The 8,301-nt window shown below is 48.8% G+C and overlaps 1 long non-coding RNA gene across 1 annotated transcript; it reads left to right on the top strand.

The window, feature by feature from the left end:
* Positions 1 to 1,900: 1,900 nt before the first annotated feature.
* On the top strand, positions 1,901 to 2,753 carry LOC143438902 (uncharacterized). Its single transcript, XR_013107449.1, has 3 exons — positions 1,901 to 2,082; positions 2,398 to 2,526; positions 2,625 to 2,753. It is a non-coding gene; the product is annotated as an uncharacterized LOC143438902 (long non-coding RNA).
* The last annotated feature ends 5,548 nt before the right edge of the window (positions 2,754 to 8,301 follow it).

An 8,301-nucleotide genomic window follows, 5' to 3' on the forward strand; every position in this document is an offset into this window, starting at 1 on the left:
CAGGTCAGATGTAAACTCTCAGGACTCTTGATGACATGACTATCTAGTGGTCATTTGATGATTCCCCATAGTCTCTTTTTTGTCATTATTCTCTGAGTTGGCCAAACTGAATAACTCTTAGAGATTCCTATTGATCTTCATGTTAATGGACGCCCTTGGCTCATCTCTGTTCCTCTATTGAAACATTTTGTTATATTTTTTCATTTCTATAATGTGAGTTTAGTTCTTTTATCTTCTGGTTACTTCTTGAGACTTTTCATATTTTATTTAACCCCTAGAGTGTTCATCTGATTTCCTCCAGTGTGCTCTTAATAACTGCTCTTAAATCTCTGATCAACACCCCTGTTGTCAGAGTTAGAATTTACCTTCCTATGTCTGTCTGTCTGTTTGTCTGTCTGTCTACTCTATCAGCTGTCTTTTCACTGTGAATTGGGTTTTTTTTTCAGAGTTCTTCATATTCTAAGTTTAGATTGTATCCTAGATGTTTAAGTTATTGTTTATTTTTTGTATGTCCTCGTTTTCTTTTTATCGATGAGATAAAACACTCTGGTCAAGGAAAGAAACTTAGGGAGAACAGGGTTTATTTCATTTTATAGCTTATAACCCGTCATCAAGAAAAGCTCAGGCAGGAACTGGAGGCAGAAGCTAGAGCAGAAGCCATGCAGGACTACTGCTTATGCCTTACTCCGCATCATTTGGTCAGCGTGGTTTTTTCTTTTATAGAATTCTAGGACCACCCCCTTCAGGGGTGGCACCGCCCACAGTGGGCTGGGCCACATCAACCATTAATCAAGAAAATGCCCCACAAACCAGTCTGATGGAGGCAATTTCTCAGCTGAGGTTCCTTTTTCCTAAGTGACTCTAGTTAACGTTGACTAAAACTAACGAGCACTTTAGGAAGCCACGGGTCTTATTTAAATTCAAAGAAATTTAAATAAAACTCTACCTCTGGACACACAGAGGTAGAGTGCTTTTGGCAGAGCTGGGGCCAGGCTACGGGTTCCAACCAATTTTCTGCAAACTCGAGTAGAATTCTTCAAAGCCTTTTGCTCCGCTCTTTAAGTAGGTTCTAAATGTGCAAACAAGCGGCTAGTCACACCTACAGGACGGCCCATCGCCCCACAATTTAGGTCTCAGGCCAGAAAACCAAAGCACAACTGTCCTTCCCCACTTCCACTACATTGCCCTTGAGGCAAGGGTAGTCCTTGAGGGTGGTGGGCGACGGAGTTAGCAGTACCGAGGTGGGAAGAGGGATGCACCAGGAAGATCTGCTCCTTGGAAGATCTGTCTGGATGTAGGCTGATGTAGTCATGGACTCCTTCAGCCTCACTCAATCCCCTCCCCTCCCTCAGCCCCATTCCTACCTTCAGCCCCTCCTCCTACCTTCAAGTCCCTCCTCCTACCTTCAGCCCCTCCTCCTACCTTCAGCCCTGCCTCCTACCTTCAAGCCCCTCCTTTTACCTTCACCTTCAGCCCCTTCTCCTACCTTTTTTTTTTTTTTTTGTTTGTTTTTTTTTGTTTTTTCGAGACAGGGTTTCTCTGTGTAGCCCTGGCTGTCCTGGAACTCACTCTGTAGACCAGGCTGGCCTCGAACTCAGAAATCCGCCTGCCTCTGCCTCCCAAGTGCTGGGATTAAAGGCGTGTGCCACCACCGCCTGGCCCTCCTACCTTTTCTTATGTCTTGTCTGTGTCACACTCCGGCACAGAAGAAACACATTGTCAAGTTCACCCACTTCAGGTTGTTCGAAATTCTGGCACAAACGTGTGTTCTGCTGTCCCCAGTTCAGAGAGTTCACCTGGCAGGGACATTTCGACGTCCTCCCAGGAAGACTTCCTCTTCTCAGCCCAGGTCTTTCGCGCTGAGATCTGCTGTGACGCAGAGACGCCAGGCTCCTCCCACGGCTCTGGCTACAGCAGGAGCCCAGGCCTCCCTACAGGTGCAGCTTCCTTGCTCACCCTTAGAGGCTTAAGTGAGTTGTCGGTGGTGGGAGGAAGGAAGTCCTAGATTGAAATCCAGATGTCTAGCGGTCCAAGTTGGACTCTTCCAAAGGAGTGACATTCTGCAACATGCCTGGAGCTGCGGTTAGTATTCTAAAAGATCCTGTTCCCGAGGCACCCAGCCTAACATAGGCGATACAGGAAGTGCTCCACCTATGCTGAGGGAATAAGCCTGGGACCAGGCAGCTAGGTCTGCAGAGCCTTCCGGCTCTCCTGCATGGCTGGGTTCTGAATATGGACTGAGCACGGAGTCAATGCTTGGCTCTTTAGCTGGGGAAATGGGGTTGGGGGAAGTGGGCCTGGGTAGAAGCGGAAAGGTGGGGAATAGTGAACTCCCCCCTCCCCCCACATGCACCATCTCAGGGAAGGAAGAGTCTTCCTTACTCCTCTCCATTGTAGGGAAACTGAGACCCACTGCAAGGAACCGGAGAACCTGGATTAAAACTGCTCAACACAGACCCCGAGTCCTGCTCACTACAGTCCTCTCCCGTCTCTAGTTGATGTCATAAGACAGATGGGGAAGCCAAGGTCTGGCACATGTGGGTCTTGCTCAAGTTAGTAGGACAGTTGGTCCCAGCCCAAGACAAAGCCTGTGGCGCTGAACCTCGGTGGTCTTTCCTTCCCAGGGACTCAAAGGCTAGTGAAAACACACCAGCATACTGTTTGCTGTACAAGGGTGGCAACCATTGGTGAGGAATAAGGTGGGCTCTTGCCAGCAGAGGTCAGCCTTTTCAGGGTGTGCTGCATTGGAGGGGGGGAGGGGGCATTCTGACATCCCACAGCAGATGACGTGCCCACCTCTGCACTGAAAGAAATAAAAGTCCCCTTCACGGAGCTGCTGTTTGTCACAGTAAGTGGCTGTATTCAGCAAGACTCTGGCACCCACATGTCACGCTGCCTCATTTCCTGACCAGTGTCCACGTCCCACCATGGGAAGCATTCCCTTCAAACTGCATGTCTGAGGGTCTGTGGCTTCAGAGGGCGTGGCTTCTGCTGGGTGAGCATCTGAATAAGTGGATTTAACTTATTAAATCTGGACACACAGGGGCTGGAGAGATGGCTCAGCGGTTAAGAGCACTGACTGCTCTTCCAGAGGTCCTGAGTTCAATTCCCAGCAACCACATGGTGGCTCACAACCATCTGTAATGGGATCTGATGCCCTCTTCTGGTGTGTCTGAAGACAGCTACAGTGTACTTACATACATAAAATAAACAAATAAAAAAAAAATTTGGACACACAGATGTTCCAACCCCCTTCCTTGCAACCGTGGGCAGTGGTTGGAGCTGGCATCCTCTAAACCAGGCTAGCGAGAGCAAGCAGGACCATGGAGGCTGTGAAAATTCCCAATACATGGGTTGGGGAGATAGGGTTGGCTGGCAAAATGCTTGGTTCACAAGCATATGGACCTGAGTTCAAATCCTAGCACCCACATAAAAGCCAGATGCAGTGAGGCACACCTGTAATTCCAGGGATGGTAAAGCAGAGATGGGCAGACCTCTGGGACTTAGGCCAGCCAGTCTAGCACAACTGGTAAGCTTCAGGCTCAGTGAGAGACCCTGTCTCAAAAAATAAAGTGAAGGGCTGGAGAGGTGGCTAGCTTTGCTGTTCTTGCAGAGGACCCTCACCCGTTCCCAACACCCATGTGGCAGCTCACAGCTGTCCATAACTCCAGTTCCAGAAGGTCTGATGCCTTCTAGCTGCTGTGGATGCTACACACGTGTGTTACACAGACATACATGCAGGCAAAACACCCAAACACTTCAAATAAAAACAATTCAATTCGTTTTTTAAAAAGTGAAGGTGCTGGCAAGATGGCTCAGGCATGCTCAATGCCAGGCTGTCTAAGTTTAATCCCTGTTATCCACATGGTGGGAGGAGAGATTCTCAAAAGTTGTCTTCTGGTGTCCACATATTTGAACACAGAGAGGAGGAGGAGGAGGAGAAGGAAGAAAAGAAGGAAGAGGAGAAGGAAGAAGAGGGAGAGAAGGAAGAAGAGGAGGAGGAGGAACAGGATGAAGAGGAGAAGGAAGAGGAGAAAAAGATGGGGAGGGAGAAGATGAAGAAGAGAAGGAGGAAAAAGGAGGAGGGAAAGGAGGAAAAAGAGGAGGAGGAAAAGAAGGAGAAAAAGGAAGAGGAAAAGGAGAAAGCAATGCCCAGCACAGATCTCTGGCCCTGAGGATCATAACCGACCAGCAGCTGTGAACCCTTGCTGTGTCCTGTACCTACAGTGATGTACTCCACCAGCTTGCTCCAGTCAGTCGGTAACAGCCCTGTAAGGTCTGGGCATCCTCCCAGACTCCCCCATATCTGCCTCAGTCTCCATGGATGTGTTCTCTGAGAAACCTCTGACTCAGCATCTGCCTCTCAGAGAACTGGGACTCAACACAGGTCCTGACCATGAAGGCTCTTCTGTCATGAGACCTGCCTGGCCTTCTGAGGTTGTGGGACACTCATGGCCACACCTCGGAGCTGACATATTGAGCAGTAGGTACTCCCTACATCACATCCAGGACCTACTACCTGCCAGGAACTGTGTGCAGGTAGGTCCTTCTCCCTTCAGCCCTTAGAGCTCCCACTCCTCCCCCCTCCCAATTTCAGAAACCATGGGTCAGCCATTCTTCCCCAGGCAGCGGTGGACTGGAGCTGGGCTGAGGCAGCCAGAGGTCAAATAGAAAGATAGGGTCATATCTTTATTAAATTCTGAATGTCGTTGTTCATGAATTCATCCAGCACCATCTAAGTGACCGGCATGGTGACAGCATGTGTTCTAGTTCTCTGATGCAGGCTTCAGAGACTATCGGGAAACAGAGACTCCATTTGAACATTCACTCTAAGAGCTGTGTGATCCTGAACAAGTTACTAAGTGTCTCTGAGCCCATTTCTCCTCTATGTAAAAGAATTGCATTAGCAGACACTAGCAGATGTCTCCCAGGGGTCCTGCTTTGGCTACAGCTAGTCTATTTTTGAAGCAGCTACTTGGGTTTAGTCCTTCATTTTGGGCAGCCAGATACCATCTTCTCACAGGCAGATCAGTAGATAGAGCCGTCTTCTTGCTGAAGGGAAGATTCCAGTGGAGATTTAGCCTAGGCTCCTGTGGGGAAGCGGGAATCAACAGTTCAGTAGAGTTGCAGGAGTCAGCCTGTAGAGGGCAGCCTGGGTACTAATGGGAGGTTCTGTGTTCCTTGAAGGACCTAGAACCGGGGAGCCACCACGGAGCTGCTTCTCATCCAAGGGACATATACAGGGCATCTTCATCCCAGGTTCCCCAGGTAGAGTCTCAATTTTTCACATCCAGGAGAATGATGGCCCCAGAGGAGGCGCCATGGGGACTGAAAGCAGGAGAGGGAGATTCTGGAAGACACACTGAGCAGCCGCAGAGGTCGGAAGAAAAGCGAAGTGAAGTGGCTAAGAGGGTAAAGAGAAGCAGGCAGCCATTAAAGCATGCAGAGTCAGAGGTCAGGGATTCAGTAGAGAGGCACCAGGTCTAGGTATTGGGCAGAGCAATGCTACACAAATGTATTTGAGAGCCAGACAACTTGGGCAACCAGATAAAAGGGGGTTGGGGGCAGAGGGTGCACTTGGGAAACTTGGACCTCCCAGGCCGGACGGTGCTAGGGTTAACCAGGTTTGCTTTTGTTTTAAATAGCTCCCACCTCTCCACCCATGTTCATAGAAATAACTGAGAACTGAGGAAACTCTTGTGTCTTGAGCCTGTCACATACCACCCCCACCCCGTCACAGTCACCCCCAGTGCACATTCACACCCACACGCTCCGGAGGAGCAAGGAACAGCACCTTGGGTGCATGCCCAATGTTGACCACCAGAGGGCGCCATCACCATCCAGCAATGAACTCTTTAAGAACCCGCCCAAGCAAGTACAACCAAGCAACTTAGAAAAACCTGTCTTTCTGCCTCATTTCACGTGGGTGAGAATTTGAGACTCGGAAGGAAGGAGTGGCCACTTCAACAGTTGGATACAAGTGGTGAAGTTTGGAAGTAGACACATTAAGCCCAGGAATGAGGCACCTGCCCTCATGTAGGCAAACACTTGAATGTTGAGACTATCCTTGCTTGTTGTTGTCAGGATACGACACTAATTAAAAGCAACTTGGGGTGGGGGGAGGGTTTATTTCACTTACAGGTTATAGTTAATCACTGAAGGAAGCCAGGACAGGAACTCAAGACATAGAGGCAAGAACTGAAACAGAGACCATGGAAGAAAGCTGTTTATATTAGTCTTATACAGCAGGGGCGCACCTGCCTAGGGATGGTACCACCCATAGTAGGCCTGGCCCTCCTAATCAGTTATCAGACAAGAAAGTACCCTGTAGACATGCCATATGCCAATCTGATGGAGGCCATTCTTGAATTGAGGATTCTTCTTCTCAGGTGTGCCAAGATGGTGACTAATGTTGGCCATCACACCCCATCCTAGACAAGGGCCTTCTAGCTACCTGTCAGCTCCCTGCATTCCCACGAGGGGGATACTCTTAGTTCACGCCATGTCTCAGCTTTTAAACTCTCTTTCAGTCTCTCACTCACTCTCCACCCTTTAGACCAGCCCACCCAACTTCCTCTTTTTTGTGGCCCTGTCCCAGTGTTCTCCAAAGCAGCCACCCAAGCTTCTTGTTGCTCACACCCTCACTGGATCCCAACACACTCAGAGCCAGAGACAGGGCCAGAATAGGGAGACGCAAAGACCAAGCTCTGTTCAGCCGCCAGCTCTTATCATGGTAGAGTGTCCCTCTGCTCTCTGCTCTGTCCCTTGAGACTAATGGCCTGGACATGCACACATCTTGAGTCTGCTATGCTCTTCCTAATACTCCTTCAGGAGAAGCCCTTCTTACTGTCTTTGTAGGGTACTTCCAACTCCTAAAATGAAGACATGCAGCCGCTATGTCTTGCCCAGCAACCAACCAGTATGTAATCCAGCATGTACAGGGACACACACATACAGGATAAACAAAATCTTGAAGTGGAAACTTAAGGGTTCTTTGGAAAGCTAGTTGTGTTGGATGGTGTTTTGCTGGGACAAACACACAAAGGAGTGGACACAGATGTGAAAGGCTAAGGCAGACTCATGAAGGAACGTTTCACTGAAGCAGACACAGGAGAAAGGATGTTCTGCTAAAGCAAGCACGTGAAAGGACACGCGGTGAAGGATTCACGCATGTATTGGTCTGCCTTACATTGTGTTCTTGAGCTCCGTTGTCGGGACTCCATAGAGAGGAACGCGCCAAAAAACTTCTGGTGGCGTGCTGCAGTTTCTTGTCACTTCCTTGGACTTAGGATGATTGGCCAAGTGATATCAGCTGAGACAGATGCACGAGCTGAGGCAAGACCCATGGGGAAGGAAGACACATGATGTTTGAAGCACCCTTCAAAGGGTTCGACAGACAGTGAGGGAGGCTGAGCTTGGCTTGCTTATAGAGCTGGCTGTGCAAAGCTTGTCAGACTCAAGTCTTCACTGATCTTTGCTTTGCTGAGAAAGGCACAGTGGAGAATTTTTCCTGACGTTCCTCCTGGTCCCTCCTGCTGACTCTCCTGCTGAGCCCGAGGCCAGGCTGTCTCTGCTAGCTGGTGCCACCACTGCTGATTCGTGTTTGCTATCCCGACTCTACTGAGCTAGACTGCTGGTGCATCCACAGAGTGTTTGCGAGTGGATCGAGCTGCTGTTAACCTGTGAACTGAACAGTCGGTTTCTAGACAACACAGACAGGAGTTGCTCCAAAGAACCTTTCTAAACAGGTGTTCTCCTGTACTCTTTCTTTCCCACTTCCTTGGGGGATGGGGGGGTACTAGAAGGGAGGTTAAAGCGTTTAAGAACCATCATTAAAAAATAGACTTAAAAAAATTAAAGTTACAAAATGTGATCAAGTTTTTTAAAGAAAGATTTTAGGGTCGGGCATTGTGGCACATTCCTTTGATCCCAGTACTCAAGACAGAAGCTGACAGGTCTCTGTGAGTCCGAGTCCAGTCTGATCTACTAAGTAAGTTCAAGCTAGCTGGGACTGCACATTGAGAACCAAAAACGTGGGGAAAAGAAATTTTTTGAAAGACAAAAAGCCTTTCAGATTCCATAGACTGCGCCTAGCTAATTTTTGTTGTTGTTTTAAGACAAGAGTATTAATTACTATGCAGCCCTGGCTAACCCGGAACTCATTTCTAGGAGTGTGACACTGTGCCTGGCTCGAGAAATCTCACTTAGCAGCAGGTATGGAGAACTATCTGAGGCCCTCTGACTCTGGCTAGCCTCTCTCTGCAGAAGAACAAGTCATGGTACTTCATAAGTGAGGAAAAC

Source organism: Arvicanthis niloticus, chromosome 26 (assembly GCF_011762505.2).
Source record: "Arvicanthis niloticus isolate mArvNil1 chromosome 26, mArvNil1.pat.X, whole genome shotgun sequence".
In the NCBI taxonomy this organism is placed as follows: domain Eukaryota; kingdom Metazoa; phylum Chordata; class Mammalia; order Rodentia; family Muridae; genus Arvicanthis; species Arvicanthis niloticus.